Genomic DNA, 20,347 nt, shown 5'->3' with positions numbered 1-20,347 from the left:
CCCCCCCCTTTTAAAGAGCTTTATATGCCATTTTGGGTCTGGCACAAGGAAACATCAACCTGTTCGAGGAGTCATACTGGGGTTTTTTTAAGAAATTATTAATATTTTTAAGAAATTTTTTCCATTATAGGAAGGTTATAATAAAGGCTACCTCTAAAATTTTTTTTGGAATTTTCTGCATTCCGGTGTAATTATTATTTATTTTTGAATTAAAAATTTGAAAAATTCAAGAAAAATAGCAAATAAATTCAGAAAATTATGAAAATTTTTGGAGAGGTTTGTGTGCATGTTATGCGGTTTGGTTCGGTTTTATGAAGGGAGAGCACAATTTTTGGGAGTTGTTTCCTATTATGGGAAGGACATAGCAAAGGCTACCTCCAAAAAAATTTCTGAATTTTCTGGGCTCCGGTGTAGTTATTATTAATATTTGAATTAAAAATATGGAAAATTCAAGGAAATATAGCAAATAAATTCTGAAAATTATGAAACTTTGTGGGGAGCTAGAGAGTTCCATTTGGAGGCTGTGGGTTCTTGGATTTTGGGTTTTCCACTCTGGGAAGGCTAGAAACACTTCGTGAAAGGCAGCGGTGCACGACACGCGGGTTGGTTCAATTTTTTTGTGAATGGGCATTCAAGGAGGGTGCATCATGGCTTCCTTCCAAGCGGTTTTCTTATCCCCATGATGCTACCCAATAACCCTGCCCACCGATTATGCTAACATGCACCCGAACGGAACGAGGGTGAACCGTGTTTGGTATAAGAAGGCCTTAACATGTCCCCACTAATGATGTTTATAGGAGGAGGGCATACCCTCGTTTATGTCATGTGGTAGCCACACATACTATGTCATGCACTAGCTCGTGCCGTGTCATGTACCAGCACCCTAGGCCACGCACTAACCATATCATGCACTAATCATGTCACGTCATGTCATGTCTTGTCATGCTGTGTCAAGTCATGTCATGTCATGTCATGCCGTCTCATGTCAAGTACTAACAACACATACTAGGTCATGCACTAACCATGCCATGTCGTGTCATGCCGTGCGGTGTCATGTCATGCCGAGTCATGCCATCTTGTGTCATGCCTTGCGGTGTCATGTCATGCCGTGTCATGACATGCCGTGTCATGTCATGCGGTGTCATATCATGCCGTGTCATGTCCTGTCGTGTCATGTTATGCCGTCTCGTGTCAAGTACTAGTCACACACACTAGGTCATGCACTAACCATGTTATGTCGTGTCATGTCATGTACCAGCACACAAGGCCATGCACTAGCATGTCATGTCATGTCATATCGTTTCATGTCAAATACTAGCGACACACACTAGGCCATGCACTAACCATGTCATGCGGTGTCATGTCATGTACCAGCACACTAGGCCATGCACTAACCATGTCATGTCGTGTCATGTCAGTCATGTCATGTCATGCCGTGTCATGTCAAGTACTAGCCACACACACTAGGTTATACACTAACCATGTGATGTCGTGTCATGTCATGTACTAGCACACTAGGCCATGCACTAACCATGTCGTGTCACGCCATGCCATGTCATGTTATGCCATCTAATGTCATGTCATTTCGTGTCGTGTCATGTCATGTCATGCCGTCTCATGTCAAGTACTAGCCACACGCACTAGGCCATGCACTAACCATACCATGTCGTGTCATGCCATGCTGTGTCATGTTATGTCGTGTCATGTCATGTACCAGCACACTTGGCCATGCACTAACCATGTCATGCAGTGTCTTGTCAAGTACTCCACACACACTTGGTTATGCACTAACCGTGTCATGCCGTGTCATGTCATGTACCAGCACACTAGGGCATGCACTAACCTTGTCATGCCTTAACCATGTCATGTCGTGTCATGTTAAGTACTAGCCACACACACTAGGCCATGCACTAACCATGTCATGCCGTGTGTCATGAGCTAAGCTTGTTTAGGGCATTATGATGGCTTGTGACCGCTTATCTCGTGTGCTTAGGATGGGTTTCCATAATGTAAATACTAGTGTAGGGTTATTTTCCGCTAGTAGAGTCTTTGTAAGCCAAATAAGGCAGTATGACTCCTCGGTCACTTTGATGTTTCCTAGTCCTACGATGATAATTACATAAAAACCTCTTTAGGGGAGGGTGAGTGTTCATCAATCATTGGAAAACTCACTAGCAATTGTCAACGTGCTTAGCCTACTTGCCTCCCTCACTAAGTACAACATGTCAACGGAGGATTTGTTAATGAATTACGTTTGCTTCAATGTTTACTGCTTGTTTGCCATGGCTTTCATGAATTGATTATTGTTTCCACTGCTATCTGAATGATTGTTAATGAAAGTGCTTCGTGGATGAATGTTGGTAAACGATAGGCTAGCTAGTTAAGCAAGAGTGCTTTAGCTAGAGCCGCACGGCCCTTCACAACGGTGTGAAAATAGTCGGACAGTGACATTTGGTATCAGAGCCAAGTCGGTGACACTTGGTGAGAGCCCATGGTTGAGTTGCTACGTGAATTCGATTGCCTTCGTTGTTGGATTTGGGAAGCCTGTGTAAGTGACCATGGCACCAAACACTGCTGAGAGGATCACCGTGCTGGAAGCACAGGTTGAGACAACAACCAACACTATGGCCGCGGAGGTGGCCCAAATGAGAGAACTTATTGATGAGGTGATGGGATCACAAAAACATCAAACAGGTTTGCTAGGCAACTTGTTAGAGGACTTTCGCCACACAGTGGAAGCTTTGCAGGCCCGGATAGCAGATCTGGATGCAAAGATGAATGTGATGGTTTTTGCTATGGGGAACTCCAACACTCCGGGAGTTAGCAAGACCAAGGTGCCAAAAACCAGGACGTATGGGGGTGCCTGAGATGCCAAGGAGTTAGATAACTTCTTGTTTGATGTGGAGCAGTACTTTCGCATTGTGAGGATGGCCTCAGAACAGGCAACGGTGGATATTGCGACCATGTACTTGATTGGTGATGCCAAACTGTGGTGGAGTACCAAGTACAGAGAAATTGAAAATGGAAGCTGTGTAATTGATAGTTGGGTAGACTTGAAGAGAGAGCTCAAGGCCCAATTCTTTCCTGAGAATGTTGAGTATAATGCAAGGAGAAAACTGAGAGATTTCAAGTATACAGGGTCGATCAGCGAATATGTGAAACAATTTTCTAGCTTTAATGTTGGATATTCGGGATATGTCGGAGAAGGACAAGTTATTTTATTTTCTTGAGGGGATGAAACCATGGACAAGAACTGAACTTCATAGGCAAAGGGTTCAAGACTTGTCAACTGCACAAGCGGCTGCAGAACGCTTGACTAACTACGCTGGTGATGATACCGCTTCGTCCAAACGATTTGGCGGAGAGGGAAACGGTGGAAAGTCTTTCAAGAATGGAAAACCCAAGAGTGGAAGAGCCGACTCTAAATCATCAACCTCAAAGGAAGCTTCGTCGTCTTGAGGGTTCAACACACCCAATGGGAAGGGTAAGAATAAAATTTCATGCTACTTGTGTGGTGGATCTCACAAAATGAGTGAGTGTCAACACAAGAGTTTACTCAGTGCCTTACAAGCTTCTACTTCGGGAAAAGGGGTGGAAAGTGAGGAGGAAGAGGATGATGCCCTGAGGGTGGGTTCAGTGTGGTTGGTGAACACATTGGAAAAGCAGGCAAAGACACTGAAAGTTACACGAGCAAAAGGGTTAATGTTTGTGGACTTGAGGATAAATAGGAAGAGTACTCCCGCTATGGTGGATACGGGGGCTACTCATAATTTTCTTTCGCAGTTGGAAGCATGGAGACTCAACTTATCCTTAGAGAAGGATACAGGACGCATGAAAGCAGTTAACTCTGTAGCCCAGCCTACTCTGGGAATAGCCAAGCAAATGGCTATAAATCTTGGACAGTGGGAAGGTCATGCGAATTTCACAGCGGTGCCATTGGATGACTTTCCAGTCATTCTAGGAATGGAGTTCCTGAGGGGGACGAGGGCATTGCTGATGCCTTCGGCTAGTTCCCTGTGTTTGATGGGAGATCACTCGTGCACGGTGCAAGTCCTTGTAACAAAAGGAGACAACGGGAAGTCCCTTTCAGCTATACAACTCAATGAAGGATTAGGTAAGGGTGAGCAGACACGTCTAGCCACGGTGGTGGTAGATAAAGAAGTAGGCCAAGAGCTGGAGCCTATGACCATCCAAGAGGAGTTGGATGAGTATAAGGAGGTGTTTCTAGATAAGCTACCTCACAATTTGCCTTCACGACGGACTGTGGAGCATGAGATCAAGTTGTTATCATGAGTGAAACCACCTGCTAAAGGGCCATGTCAGATTGCACCTCGAGAGATGGTGGAGTTGGAGAAACAACTTGATGAATTGGAAGCAGGATGTGTTCGCTCTTCCAAAACACCGTTGGGAGCATCGGTGTTGTTTCAGAGGAAACATGAAGAGCATCTATGGAAGGTGCTGAAGGGAAACAGTCTGGATTTGAAGAAGGAGAATTTCTCTTTCGCTCGGTAGAGCAACAAATTCCTTGGTCAAGTGGTTAAACAAGGTCGTATCCAGAGGGGTATGGAGAAGGTAAGGATGATTCAAGAACGGAAGATCCCCACGGTAGTGAAGGAGTTGTGTTCCTTTCTTGTCTTACTAAATACTACAGGAAGTTCGTTGAGGGGTGTTCGCGGAGAATGATTCCAATGACAGGACTACTGGGGAGGTATTATTGGCCGCACACACGGGATGATGTGGTTGATTATACCAAAACTTGTCTCACTTGCCAAAAAGATAAGGGGGAGCAGAAGAAGTATGGTACTTTCATGGCCGCAAGTACTGTTTGGCAGAGAAGATGACACAATTGTTCCTTGTGACTATTGTGGGAAATTGGGGTTTTCCTCAAGTTATTATTTGTGACCAAGATTTAATGTTCACTAACAACTTCTTGACAGAGTTTTTCAGGATATTCAGGTCACATCTTGACATCTCTTCATGTTATCACTGACAGACAGACAGACAGATGAAGAGACAACAACCAGAAGAATGGCGTACAACTACTTGATGTGGCTCCGTTCTGTGGCAATGCCCAGAGGCACTCAACAACCAACAAGAGCCCTTTTGAGCTTGTTACAGGCCAGTTGCAGCTGTTACCTCACACAGTGGGCAACTTATACAGATGAAAGAGTCCCAGGGAGTACATCTTCACTAGTGAAGGGAGACAGAATGCAGAGTTTGCCCAAGCCTATCTGGAGAAAGGTTCTGAGCAGATGAAGAAGTGGGCAGATAAGGGGAGAAGACCCCAGTTTCATGTCAGTTGCCTCAAGCCATTCAACGCCAACACCATCGACCTGAGCAGAAGTCAGTCAAATAGCGCAGAGTTGCATACAGTGCAACTTGACAGACATGAAGTTGAAGAGATCCTTGTAGATAGAAAGTTCATATCCTCAAGGAAGAAGCGGAAGAAGTTCCTAATGAAGTGGATGTGCCTTGATGACAAAGAAATCAGCTGGGTTTCTGCGGAAGATTTGAAGCCATTCGTGGACAAAGTTGAAGTGTACCTATCACCAAAAGTCTAGGAGGACGTCGACCGCATAAGTGGGGGAGAATGTCACGAGCTAAGCTTGTTCAGGGCATTATGCTTGCCTGTGACCGCTTATCTCGTGTGCTTAGGATGGGTTCCAATCATGTAAATACTAGTGTAGGGTTATTTTCCACTAGTAGAGTCTTTATAAGCCAAATAAGGCAGTATGACTCCTCGGTCACTTTGATGTTTCCTAGTGCCAGGATGATAATTACATAAAAACGTCTTTAGGAGAGGGTTAGTGTTCATCAATCATTGTAAAACTCACTAGCAATTGTCAACGTGCTTAGCCTACTTGCCTCCCTCGCTAAGTACAACATGTCAACGGAGGATTTGTTAATGAATTACGTTTGCTTCAATGTTTATTGCTTGTTTGCCACGACTTTCATGAATTGTTTCTTGTTTCCGCTGCTATCTGAATGAATGTTAATGAAAGTGCTTCATGGAAGAATGTTGGTAAACGATAAGCTGGCTAGTTAAGTAAGAGTGCTTTAGCTAGCGCCGCACGGCCCTTCACAACGGTGTGAAAATAGTCAAACCGTGACACCGTGTCATGTCAAGTACTAGCCACACACTAGGCCATGCCTTAACCATGTCATGCACTAACCATGTCATGCCGTGTCATGTCATGCCGTGTCCAGCCATGCCCTGTCATGCCATGCCTTGTCATGTCATGCCGTGTCATGCCATGCCTTGTCATGTCATGCCGTGTCATGCCATGCCTTGTCATGTCATGCCGTGTCATGTCATGTCGTGTCATGCCATGCCGTGTCATGCCATGCTGTGTCATGTCATGTTGTGCCATGTCATGCTATGTCATGTCAAGTACTAAACCGTGCACTAAGCATGCCATGTCGTGTCGTGTCAAAGTACTAGCCACACGCACTAGGCCATGCACTAAACATGTCATGCCATGTCATGTCTTGATGTGTAGTGGCCACACACACACACACTTGGCCATGCACTAGGGCATGCCATGTAGTAGCCACACAAACTAGGCTATAGTTAAATGTCGATCACTAGCGTGTGCATGGAAAGTAGGCAGCGGTATGTAGTATGTATGCACTAGGCCATACGGTGACCATGTCTTTATGTCATGCATTAATCATGAGAATCCAGCCTCCGTTTTACAAAATTAGTGTTTTATCCAATAGGCACCTTGGTTATTTACCGTACGTCAACGCTGACATGTCAACGCATAGCCCAACGATGGCAATCCGAATGTCGACACTGCACACAGCTTGTCAACGCATGACCCAACGATGACAAATATGGATCTCAACAATGCGTAAGGCCACGCGTGGTATAGTGTCACCCTGCACTATGCCCAACGATGACCAATCCGAATGTCTATGCATGCCAACGCATGGCCCAAAGATGACAAATTCGAATCTCAATAATTCGGAAGGCCACGCGTGGTTTAGTGTCACCGTGCACTATGCCCAACAATGACAATCCGAATGTCAACACTGCACACAGCATGTCAACGCATATCACCGCATGACCATGTAGGAATGTCAACGCTACACACAGTAGGCAGCGCATCGCCACACATGTACTTTCGATACCATTCTTTTGTACTTGGTACACTTGAGCGTTATGTGCTCTCATTTAAGTTTCAAACCTCTGGCCATTTTGCTTGAATTGGGGAGGGACGAATCGAAGCGACATAGGGCTGAATCTCAGTGGATAGTGGCAGCAAGGCCACTACTAAGGGTCGGCAAACGAGCAATGGGCACATGCATCGCTTCTAGCCTGGATTCTGACTTAGAGGCGTTCAGTCATAATCCAACGCACGGTAGCTTCGCGCCACTGGCTTTTCAACCAAGCGCAATGACCAATTGTGCGAATCAACGGTTCCTCTCGTACTAGGTTGAATTACTATTGCAACACTGTCATCAGTAGGGTAAAACTAACCCATCTCATGACGGTCTAAACCCAGCTCACGTTCCCTATTGGTGGGTGAACAATCCAACACTTGGTGAATTCTGCTTCACAATGATAGGAAGAGCCGACATCGAAGGATCAAAAAGCAACGTCGTTATGAACGCTTCACTGCCACAAGCCAGTTATCCCTGTGGTAACTTTTCTGACACCTCTAGCTTCAAATTCCGAAGGTCTAAAGGATCGATAGGCCACGCTTTCACGGTTCTTATTCGTACTGAAAATCAAAATCAAATGAGCTTTTACCCTTTCGTTCCACACGAGATTTCTGTTCTCGTTGAGCTCATCATAGGACACATGTGCTATCTTTTAACAGAAGTGCCACCCCAGCAAAACTCCCCACCTGACAATGTCTTCCGCCCGGATCGGCCCATCGAAACAGGCCTTGGGTCCAAAAAAAGGGGCGATAATCCCACCTCCGATTCACGGAATAAGTAAAATAACGTTAAAAGTAGTGGTATTTCACTTATGCCATTTTCAGCTCCCAGTTATCCTACACCTCTCAAGTCATTTCACAAAGTCGGACTAGAGTCAAGCTCAACAAGGTCTTCTTTCCCCGCTGATTCTGCCAAGCCTGTTCCCTTTGATGTGGTTTTGCTGGATAGTAGACAGGGACAGTGGGAATCTCGTTAATCCATTCATGAGCGTCACTAATTAAATGACGAGGAATTTGGCTACCTTAAGAGAGTCATAGTTACTCCCGCCATTTACCCGCGCTTGGTTGAATTTCTTCACTTTGACATTTAGAGCACTGGACAGAAATCACGTTGCGTGAGCATCCGAAGAGACCATCGCAATGCTTTGTTTTAATTAAACAATCGCATTCGCCTTTTCCATACCAGTTCTGAGTTGACCGTTCGACGCCCGAGGAAGGCCCCCGAAGGAGCCGTTCCCAATCCGTCCCTCGAGCAACACGCAACGACCCGCTCTCGCTACGAGAGTAGCTCGAGCAATCATCGACAGCTGAAGGTTTCGAGACTGGGACCCTCGTGCCCAGCCCTCAGAGCCAATCCTTTTCCCAAGGTTACGGATCCATTTTACTGAATTCCCTTGCCTACATTGTTCCATTGACCAGAGGTTGTTCACCTTGGATGGAATTTACCACCAAATTAGGGCTGCATTGCAAACAACTCGACTCGCCGACAGCGCCTCGTAATGCAACAGGGCCCAAGCACGACGGGGCTCTCACCCTCTCTGGCGCCCCCTTTCGGGGGACTTGAGCCCGGTCCATTGCTGAGGACGCTTCTACAGACTACAATTCAAACAACATTGTTGTCGGATTCCCAAGCTGGGCTCTTCCCAGTTTGCTCGCAGTTACTAAGGGAATCCTTGTAAGTTTCTTTTCCTCCGCTTATTGATATGCTTAAACTCAGCGGGTAGCCCCGCCTGACGTGGGGTCACAATAGAGTATTGTCTCTTATAGAAAAATACTAAAGGGTCGACTGAGGTCCTTACATCAACGCAACTCAAACGATGGAGCATGACACAATGAAAGGGTCTAACAACCACCAATCGCCATTTTGTGTGTCGTCTAAGACCTCATATTTTCAACCAACCGCCCACAACTAAGTGCACGGGAGGCCAACATCCACCCACATAGTATCCCACCCCTAACAATGTTTTGTGGGAGAGGGTTTAGGGTGACAGATCATGTGACACCCAGGCAGACGTACCCTTACCCTAATGTCTTCGGGTGCAAGTTGCGTTCAAAGACCCAATGATTCATGGGATTTTGCAATTCACACCAAGCATCGCATTTTTCTGTGTTCTTCATCGATGCAAGAGCTGAGATATCTGTTGCCGAGAGTCATTATGGTTCAAAAATAAACACATCCCATTGCACCGTAGACGAGGCAACAAGAGAATGTTCTTACATTTCAATTCCTTGGCGCATGCCGCACCCGGGTTATTGTGAAACTCATTGAAATGAGTATGCAAACAAACATGATTTCCCATTCAATAAAAAATGCGGAACACCTGCGTTGCAATGTTCAAATCAACAAGGGTGAGGTGAGCATGAAGCAATCACCACTATGTAAATAACATGTTCATGGGTCATTCTTAGGCAAGTTTTGACAATGATCCTTCCGCAAGTTCACCTACGGAAACCTTGTTACGACTTCTCCTTCCTCTAAATTATAAGGTTCAGTGGACTTCTTGCGACGTCGCTGCAATCCGAACACTTCACCGGACGATTCAATCGGTAGGAGCGATGGGCGGTGTGTACAAAGAGCAGGGACGTAATTAACGCAAGCTGATGACTCATGCTTACTAGGAATTCCTCGTTGATGACCAACAATTGCAATGATCTATCCCCATCACGATGAAATTTTAAAGATTTCTCGGGCCTGTCAGCCAAGGCTATAGACTCGTTGAATACATCAGTGTAGCGCGCGTGCGGCCCTGAGGTCTCGTTTGTTAATGGAATTAACTGGACAAATTGTTCCACCAACTAAGAATGACCATGTACCACCACCCATAGAATCAAGAAAGAGCTCTCAGTCTGTCAATCCTTACTATGTATGGACCTGGTAAGTTTCCCCATGTTGAGTCAAATTAAGTCGCAGGCTCCACTACTAGGGGTGCCATTCCGTCAATTCTTTTATGTTTTAGCCTTGCGACCATACTCCCCCGGGAACCCAAAAACTTTGATTTCTCATAAGATGCCAACGGAGTCCTATAAGCAACATCCACTGATCCCTGGTCGGCATCGTTTATGGTTGAGACTACGACAGTATCTGATCGTCTTCGAGCCCCTAACTTTCATTCTTGATTAATGAAAACATCCTTGAAAAATGCTTTCGCAGTCGTTCGTCTTTCTTAAATCCAAGAATTTCACCTCTGACTATGAAATACGAATGCCCCTGACTGTCCCTGTTAATCATTACTCTGATCCCGAAGGCCAACAGAATAGGACTGAAATCCTATGATGTTATCCCATACTAATGTATCCAGAGCGTAGGCTTGCTTTAAGCACTCTAATTTCTTCAAAGTAACAGCATTGGAGGCACAACCCGGCCAATTAAGTCCAGGAGCACATTGCCAATAGAAGGGACGGGATGACCGGTGCACACCAAAAGGTGGACAGGTCAACCCAACCCAAGGTTCAACTATGAGCTTTTTAACTGCAACAACTTAAATATACGCTATTGGAGCTGGAATTACCACGGCTGCTGGCACAAGACTTGCTCTCCAATGGATCCTCGCTGAGGGATTTAGATTTTACTCATTCCAATTACCCGACTCATAGAGCTCGGTATTGTTATTTATTGTCACTACATCCCCTTGTCAGGATTGGGTGATTTGCGCACCTACTTCCTTCCTTGGATGTGGTAGCTATTTCTTAGGCTCCCTCACCGAATCGAACCCTAGTTCTCGGTTACTCGTCACCACCATGCTAGGCCACTATCCTACCATCGAAAGTTGAAAGGGCAGATATTTGAATGATACATCGCCGGCACCAAGGCCGCGCGATCCATCGAGTTATCATGAATCATCAGAGCAACGGGCAAAGCCCGCGACGACCTTTTATCTAATAAATGCATCCCTTCCAGAAGTCGAGGTTTGTTGCACGTATTAGCTCTAGAATTACTATGGTTATCCGAGTAGCAAATGCCATCAAACAAACTATAACTGATTTAATGAGTCATTCGAAGTTTCGCAGTATGAATTAGTTCATACTTACACATGCATGGCTTAATCTTTGAGACAAGCATATGACTACTGGCAGGATCAACTAGGTAGCATTCCTTATCGACACCAACACCGTATGAGCCTAAAAGGCAATCAAAGCAAGTGTCATCGTCGTGTATTGCATCAAGTGATAAACACTTGGTTAAGGGCACATTGGAGTGTAAACTCCGTCCCCGCACAAGGTCTTGTATCCGAGAGCACGAGCAATTGAACTCGAACAAACCATGAGCATAAGGCACACAAGTGAAGCATATGCATGGATTGTAGGGGTTGCTTCTAGGTTCACCGTACACCCCGAAAAGAGGCGTATGGCAAAAATAGAGACATCAATCCATAATTCCTTCAACTTAGGTAGGCAACACAGGAATCATTATTTTGCCCAAGGAAGCAATTCACTTGAAGCAACAATGAAAAGGAATGCATGAGTACAGTTCTCAGCACAAGCAAAGAGCCAGAAAACCCACACAAACCAGTGGCCACTCACACACCATCGTGTACACTTGACCGCAAACCCAAAAAAATGCAATGTAATTCACTAGGCAAAAAGCCCTGCGCAAATATACACACATTAAGTAGAGGATTGTAGAAGCCCCGCTAGGCACGACAGCAACATAACCAACAATTCCTTAGAGAACATGCTTCAAGAATGAAAGAGTATAGGGAATGCAAGTAAACACAAATAAGATATTATATTAGCTTTAAATGATAGCAATCAACATCCAATGTCAACAACATAGGCATCAATGGTGATCATAAAACCAATAAAATAACTTAATTGTATAAACCACTACACATCCGCGCATGGCCACTAATAGTTGTGTCAACGATAGGGATTTGGTTAACCACATGGCCCAACAATGATGAATCCAAATGTCAACAATGCCAACTACACATCCGCGCATGGCCACGAATGGTTTTGTCAACGATAAGCATTTGGTAAACCACATGGCCAAATGATCACAAATCTGAATGTCAACAACACCAACTACACATCTGCACATGGCCATAAATGGTTGTATCAACGATAAGCATTTGGTTAACTGCATAACCCAATGATGACAAATTCGAACGTCAACAATTTCCACTACACATCCGCACATGCCCACGGATGGTTGTCAATGATAAGCATTTGGTTAACCGCATGGCCCAACGAGGAAAAATTCGAATGTCAACAATTCCAACTACACATTCATGCATGGCCACGAATGGTTGTCAACAAAAAGCATTTGGTTAACCGCATGGCCCAACGATGACAAATTCGAATGTCAACAATTTCCACTACACATCCGTGCATGGTCACGGATGGTTGTCAATGATAAGAATTTGGTTAACCGCATGGCCCAACGATGACAAATTCGAATGTTAACTATTTTCACTACACATCCATGCATAGCCTCGAATGGTTGTCAATGATAAGCATTTGGTTAACGGTATGGCCCAACGATGACAAATCTGAATGTCAACAATTCCCACTACACATCCGCGCATGGCCACGAATGGTTGTCAATGATAAGCATTTCATTAACTACATGGCCCAACAATAACAAATTTGAATGTCAACAATTTCCACTACACATCTGCGCATGGCCACAGATGGTTGTCAATGATAAGCATTTGGTTAACTGCATGGCCCAACGATGACAAATCCGATTGTCAATAATTCCCACTACACATCCGTGCATGCCCACGGATGGTTGTCAAAAATAAGCATTTAGTTAACCGCATGGCCCAACGATGACAAATCTGAATGTCAACAATTCCCACCACACATCCACACATAGCCATGATTGGTTGTCAATGATAAGCATTTGGTTAACCGCATGGCCCAACAATGATAAATTCAAATGTCAACAATTTCCACCACACATCCGCGCATGGCCACGGATGGTTGTCAACGATAAGCATTTGGTTAACCGCATGGCCCAACGATGACAAATTCGAATGTCAACAATTCCCATTACACATCTGTGCATGGCCACGGATGGTTGTCAACGATAAGCATTTGGTTAACCGCATGGCCCAACGATGACAAATCTGAATGTCAACAATTCCCACTACACATCTGTGCATGGCCACGAATGGTTGTCAACGATAAGCATTTGACTAACTGCATGGCCCAACGATGACAAATTTGAATATCAACAATTTCAACTACACATCTGCGCATGGCCACGGATGGTTGTCAACAATAAGCATTTGGTTAACCGCATGGCCCAACAATGACAAATCTGAATGTCAACAATTTCCACTACACATCCGTGCACGGCCACAGATGGTTGTCAACAATAAGCATTTGGTTAACCGCATGGCCCAACGATGACAAATTTGAATGTCAACAATTCCCACTACACATCCGCGCATGGCTACGAATGGTTGTCAACGATAAGCATTTGGTTAACCGCATGCCCCAACGATGACAAATTCGAATGTCTACAATTTCCACCACACATCCGCGTATGGCCACGGGTGGTTGTTAACGATAAGCATTTGGTTAATTGCATGGCCCAACGATGACAAATCCGAATGTCAACAATTCCCAGTACACATCCGTGCACGACCACGGATGGTTGTCAACGATAAGCATTTGTTTAACCGCATGGCCCAACGATGACAAATCCGAATGTCAACAATTCCCACTACACACCCACGCATGGCCACGGATGGTTGTCAAAGATAAGCATTTGGTTAATAGCATGGCCCAACGATGAAAAATCCGAATGTTAACAATTCCCGCTACACATCTGCGCATGGCCACGAATGGTTGTCAAAGATTATCATTTGGTTAACCGCATGAACCAACAATGACAACATGAGTGTCAACGATGCCCAGAGCATGTCCATGGAGGGCCATCCAGCCAGCCCACCATTGACAGGTGCTTTAGCACCACCCCCCCCCCCCCTAAAGAGCTTTATATGCCATTTTGGGTCTGGCACAAGCAAACATCAACTTGTTTGAGGAGTCATACTGTGGTTTTTTTAAGAAATTGTTAATATTTTTGAGAGATGTTTTCCATTGTAGGAAGGGCATAATAAAGGCTACCTCCAAATTTTTTTTTGGAATTTTCCAGGTTTCGGTGTAATTATTATTAATTTTTGAATTAAAAATAGGTAAAATTCAAGAAAAATAGCAAATAAATTTAGAAAATTATGAAAATTTTTGGAGAGGTATAGGGTAACATTTTGAGGCACTTTGGTTTGGTTTGGTTTGATGAAGGGAGAGCACAATTATTGGGAGATGTTTCCTATTATGGAAAGGGCATAGCAAAGGCTACCTCGAAAAAAAATTTCTAAATTTTTCGGGCTCCTGTGTAGTTATTATTAATTTTTGAATTAAAAATATAGAAAATTTAGGGAAAATAGCAAATGAATTCGGAAAATTATGTAAATTTGTTGGGAGGTTGAGAGTTCCATTTGGAGGTTGTGGGTTCTTGGATTTTGGGTTTTACGCTCTGGGAAGGCTAGAAACACGCCGTGGAAGACAGCAGTGCACGGCGTGCGGGTTGGTTTAGTTTTTTTGTGGATGGGCATTCAAGGAGGGTGCATCATGGCTTCCTTAAAAGGGGATTTCTTATCCCCATGATGCTACCCAATGGCCTCGCCCACCGATTATGCCGACATGCACCCGAACGGAACGAGGGTGAACCGTGTTTGGTACAAGAAGGCCTTAGCATGTCCCCACTAATGATGTTTATGGGAGGAGGGCATACCCTCGTTTATGTCATGTGGTATCCACACGTACTATGTCATGCACTAGCTTGTGCTGTGTCATGTACCAGCACACTAGGCTACACACTAACCATGTGATGCACTAACCATGTCATGTTATGTCATGTCATATCGTGTCATGCCATGCCGTGTGATGCTATGTCTTGTCATGTCATGCCATGTCGTGTCATGTCATGTCATGCTGTCTTATGTCAAGTACTAGCCACACACACTAGGTCATGCACTAACCATGCCATGTCGTGTCATGCCATGTGGTGTCATGTCATGCTGTGTCATGCCAAGTCGTGTCATGCCATGCGGTGTCAGGTCATGCCGTGTCATGTGATTCCATGTCACGTCATGTCGTGTCATGACATGCCATGTCATGTCATGTCATCTCATGTCATGGCGTCTCATGCCATGCCATCTTGTGTATAGTACTAGCCACACACACTAGGTCGTGCACTGACCATGTTATGTCGTGTCATGTCATGTACCAGCACACTAGGCCATGCACTAACCATGTCATGTCATGTCGTGTCATGTTGTGTCATATCATGTCATGTCATGTCATATCGTGTCATGTCAAGTACTAGCCACACACACTAGGCCATACACTAACCATGTCATGTCGTGTCATGTCATGTACCAGCACACTAGGCCATGCACTAACCATGTCATGTCATGTCATGTTAGGTCATGTCATGCCGTGTCATGTCAAGTACTAGCCACACACACTAGGTCATACACTAACCATGTCATGCCGTGTCATGTCATGTACCAGCACACCAGGCCATGCACTAATAATGTCATGCATTGACCATGTCGTGTCATGTCATGTCGTGTCATGATGTCGTGTCATGCCATGCCATGTCATGTTATGCCATCTAAGGTCATGTCATGCCGTGTCGTGTCATACCATGTCGTGTCATGCCATGCCGTGTCATGTTATGTCATGTCATGTCATGTACCAGCACACTAGGCCATGCACTAACCATGTCATGCCATGTCATGTCAGGTCGTGTAATTTCAGGTTGTGTCTTGTCAAGTACTCCACACACAATAGGCCATGCACTAACCATGTCATGCCATGTCATCTCATGTACCAGCACACTAGGCCATGCACTAACCATGTTATGCACTATCCATGTCATGTCATGTCATGTCAAGTACTAACCACACACACTAGGCCATGCACTAACCATGTCATGTCGTGTCATGTCATGCCATGTCAAGTCAAGTACTAGCCACAGACACTAGGCCATGCCTTAACATTGTCATGCACTAACCATGTCATGCCGTGTCCTGCCATGCCGTGTCATGCCATGCCTTGTCATGGCATGCCGTGTCATGCCATGCCGTGTCATGTCATGCTGTTTCATGTCAAGTACTAGACCGTGCACTAAGCATGCCATGTCGTGTCATGTTATGTCGTGTCATGTCAAAGTACTAGCCACACGCACTAAGACATGCACTAAACATGCTATGCCATGTCATGCCATGACGTGTAGTAGCCACACACACACTTGGTCATGCACTAGGACATGCCATGTAGTAGCCACACAAACTAGGCCATAGTTAAATGTCAATCGCTAGCATGTGCATGGAAAATAGGCAGCGGTATGTAGTATGTATGCACTAGGCCATACGGTGACCATGTCTTTATGTTATGCATTAATCGTGAGAATCCAGCCTCCGTTTTACAAAATTAGTGTTTTATCCAATAGGCGCCTTGGTTATGTTACCGTATGTCAATGCTGACATGTCAACGCATAACCCAACGATGGCAATACGAATGTCGACACTGCACATAGCTTGGCAACGCATGACCCAACGATGACAAATATGGATCTCAACAATGCGTAAGGCTACGCGTGGTTTAGTGTCACCGTGCACTATGCCCAACGATGACCAATCTGAATGTCGGTGCATGCCAACGCATGTCACCACATGGCCCAAAGATGACAAATTCGAATCTCATTAATTCGGAAGGCCACACATGGTTTAGTGTCACCGTGCACTATGTCCAACGATGACAATCTGAATGTCAACACTGCACACAGCATGTCAACGCATATCCCCACATGGCTATGTAGGAATGTCAATGCTACACATAGCAGACAGCGTATCGCCACACATGTACTCTCGATACCATTCTTTTGTACTTGGTACACTTAAGCTTTATGTGCTCTCATTTAAGTTTCAAACCTCTAGCCATTTTGCTTGAATTGGGGAGGGACGAATCGAAGCGACATAGGGCTGAATCTCAGTGGATCGTGGCAGCAAGGCCACTCAGCCACTTACAATACCCCGTCGCATATTTAGGTCATCTGCAAAGGATTCTACACACTGCTCGATAGAAATTTTACTTTAAGGAAGCCTACACGACTCATCTGCCGCGAGGTCTTGACCTTCGACACGTGCCTTTGGGGGCTATGAGGCCCCTACTAAGGGTCGGCAAACGAGCAATGGGCACATGCATCGCTTTTAGCCTGGATTCTAACTTAGGGGCGTTCAGTCATAATCCAACGCACGGTAACTTCGCGCCATTGGCTTTTCAACCAAGCGCAATGACCAAGGGACCCCAGTGCCTAGCCCTTAGAGCCAATCATTTTCCCGAGGTTACAGATCCATTTTGCCGACTTCCCTTGCCTACATTATTCCATTAACCAGAGGTTGTTCACCTTGGAGACCTGATGCAGTTATGAATACGACTGGGTGTGGACGGCACTCGGTCCTCCTGATTTTCCAGGGCTGCCAAGGGCGCACCGGTCACCACGCGATGTGCGGTGCTATTCCAGCGGCTGGACCCTACCTCCAGCTGAGCCATTTCCAGGGTGGGCAGGCGATTAAATAGAAAAGATAACTCTTCCCGAGGCCCATGACGAAGTCTCCGGACTTCCTAACATTACTGTCAACCACCACATCCCGATTCAGGAATTTTAACCCGATTCCCTTTCGATGTCCGCGCACTCGGTGCTATCAAATGGGCTTTCCCTGCTTCTTAGGATCGACTTAACCATGTGCAAGTGCCTTTCACATGGAACATTTCCCCTCTTCGTCTTTCAAAGTTCTCATTTGAATATTTGCTACTACCACCAAGATCGGCACCGACGACAGCTCCACCCAGGCTCATGCCTAAGGTTTTGCAGCAATCGCCGCGCCCTCCTAGTCATCAAGACCTGGAAATTGCCTCAATGGCCAAGTATAGGTCATGCGCTTTAGCGCCACCCATTTTTGGGACTAGTTGATTCGGCAGGTGAGTTGTTACACACTCCTTAGCGGATTTCGACTTCCATGACCACCGTCCTGCTGTCTTAATCGACCAACACCCTTTGTGGGTTCTAGGTTAGCGAGCAGTTAGGCACCACAACCCGACTTCTGGTTCATCCTACATCGCCAGTTCTACCTACCAAAAATGGCCCACTTAGAGCTACTGATTCCATAACATGGCTCAACAAAGCAGCCATGTTGTCCTACCTAATTAAAGTTTGAGAATAGGTTGAGGGCGTTGCGCCTCCAACGCCTCTAATCATTGGCTTTACCTGATAGAACTCGACAAAGCTCCAGCTATCCTGAGGGAAACATCGGACGGAACCAGCTACTAGGGTTCGATTAGTCTTTCGCCCCTATACCCAAGTTAGATAAAAGATTTGCACGTCAGTATTGCTGCAGGCCTCCACCAGAGTTTCCTCTGGCTTCGCCCCGCTCAGGCTTCTCCACAAGCATATCAACAGCATGGGCTTAGGATGCTTCCACAATCCGCATCGGTCCATATCCCGAGTCGATCAGTGGACCGGCTTATCACCGTTCCACATCCAACTGAGATGCATCGCCGGCCCTCATCCACTTCCCTCCCAACAATTTCAAGCACTCTTTGACTCTCTTTTCAAAGTCCTTTTCATATTTCCCTCGTGGTACTTGTTTGCTATTGGTCTCTCGCCAATATTTAGCCTTGGACAAAATTTATGGCCCAATTAGGGCTGCATTCCCAAACAACCCGACTCGCCGACAATGCCTCATAATGTAACAGGGTCTGAGCACGACGGGGCTCTCACCCTCTCCAGTGCCCCCTTCCAGGGGACTTGGGCCCGGTCCGTCGCTGAGGATGCTTCTACAGACTATAATTCGAACAACATTGTTGTCGAATTCTCAAGCTGGGCTCTTCCCAGTTTGCTTGCCGTTACTAAGGGAATCCCTCTAAGTTTCTTTTCTTTTGCTCATTGATATGCTTAAACTCAGCGGGTAGCCTCGCCTGACCTGGGATCGCGATAGAGTATTGTCTCTTATAGAAAAATACTAAAGGGTTGACTGAGATCCTTACATCAACGCAACTCAAACGATGGAGCATGACACAATGAAAGGGTCTAACAACAACTAATCGCCATTTTGTGTGTCGTCTAAGACCTCGTATTTTCAACCAACCGCCCATATCTAAGTGCACGGGAGGCCAACATCCACCCATATAGTATCCCACCCCCAATAATGTTTTTTGGGAGAGGGTTTAGGGTTACAGATCATGTGACATCCAGGCAGACGTACCCTCAGCCTAATGGCTTCGGGTGCAACTTGCGTTCAAAGACTCGATGATTCACGGGATTCTGTAATTCACACCAAGTATCGCATTTTGCTCCGTTCTTCATCGTTGCAAGAGCTGAGATATCCATTGCCGAGAGTCATTATGGTTCAAAAATAAACACATCCCATTGCACCGTAGATAAGGCAACAAGAGAATGTTCTTTCATTTCAATTCCTTAGCGCATGCCACACCCAGGTTATTGTGAAACTCATCGAAATGAGCATGCAAACAAACATGATTTCCCATTCAATAAAAAATAGGGAACACCTGTGTTGCAATGTTCAAATCGACAAGGGTGAGGTGAGCATGAAGCAATCACCACTATGTAAATAACATGTTCGCGGGTCATTCTTTGGCAAGTTTTGACAATGATCCTTCCATAGGTTCACCTATGGAAAACTTGTTACGACTTCTCTTTCCTCTGAATGATAAGGTTCAGTGGACTTCTTACGACATCGTCGGCAGCAAACCGCCCATGTCGCAGCAATCCGAACACTTCACCGGACCAATCATTTGGTAGGAGCGATGGGCTGTTTGTACAAAGGGCAGGGACGTAGTCAACGCGAGCTGATGACTCGCGCTTACTAGGAATTCCTCATTGAATACCAACAATTGCAATGATCTATCCCCATCACGATGAAATTTCAAAGATTACTCGGGCTTGTCAGCCAAGGCTATATACTCGTTGAATACATCAGTGTAGCACGCGTGCAGCCCAGAACATCTAAGGGCATCACAAACCTATTATTGCCTCAAACTTCCATGGCCTAATTGGCCATAGTCCCTCTAAGAAGCTGGCCGTGAAGGGTCACCTCCACATAGCTAGTTAGCAAGCTGAGGTCTCGTTTTTTTAACGGAAT

At 45.5% G+C, this 20,347-nt stretch overlaps 2 non-coding genes and 2 pseudogenes across 2 annotated transcripts; 1 reads left to right on the top strand and 3 right to left on the bottom strand.

Annotated features, from left to right (window-relative positions):
- Positions 1–7,313: 7,313 nt before the first annotated feature.
- Positions 7,314–8,581, bottom strand: LOC131151731 (uncharacterized; annotated as a pseudogene).
- A 582-nt stretch (positions 8,582–9,163) lies between these two features.
- Positions 9,164–9,319, bottom strand: LOC131147271 (5.8S ribosomal RNA). The gene has a single exon (XR_009134664.1). It is a non-coding gene; the product is annotated as a 5.8S ribosomal RNA (ribosomal RNA).
- Positions 9,320–9,919: 600 nt separating this feature from the next.
- Positions 9,920–10,829, top strand: LOC131151740 (uncharacterized; annotated as a pseudogene).
- An 8,601-nt stretch (positions 10,830–19,430) lies between these two features.
- Positions 19,431–19,586, bottom strand: LOC131147468 (5.8S ribosomal RNA). The gene has a single exon (XR_009134844.1). It is a non-coding gene; the product is annotated as a 5.8S ribosomal RNA (ribosomal RNA).
- Between the last annotated feature and the right edge of the window lie 761 nt (positions 19,587–20,347).

The sequence above is a fragment of the Malania oleifera genome, chromosome 1 (genome assembly GCF_029873635.1).
Source record: "Malania oleifera isolate guangnan ecotype guangnan chromosome 1, ASM2987363v1, whole genome shotgun sequence".
Taxonomy (NCBI): Eukaryota; Viridiplantae; Streptophyta; class Magnoliopsida; order Santalales; family Ximeniaceae; genus Malania; species Malania oleifera.
The sequence above is the reverse complement of the archived record's forward strand: the minus strand, read 5'-3'. Positions and strand labels throughout refer to the sequence as shown.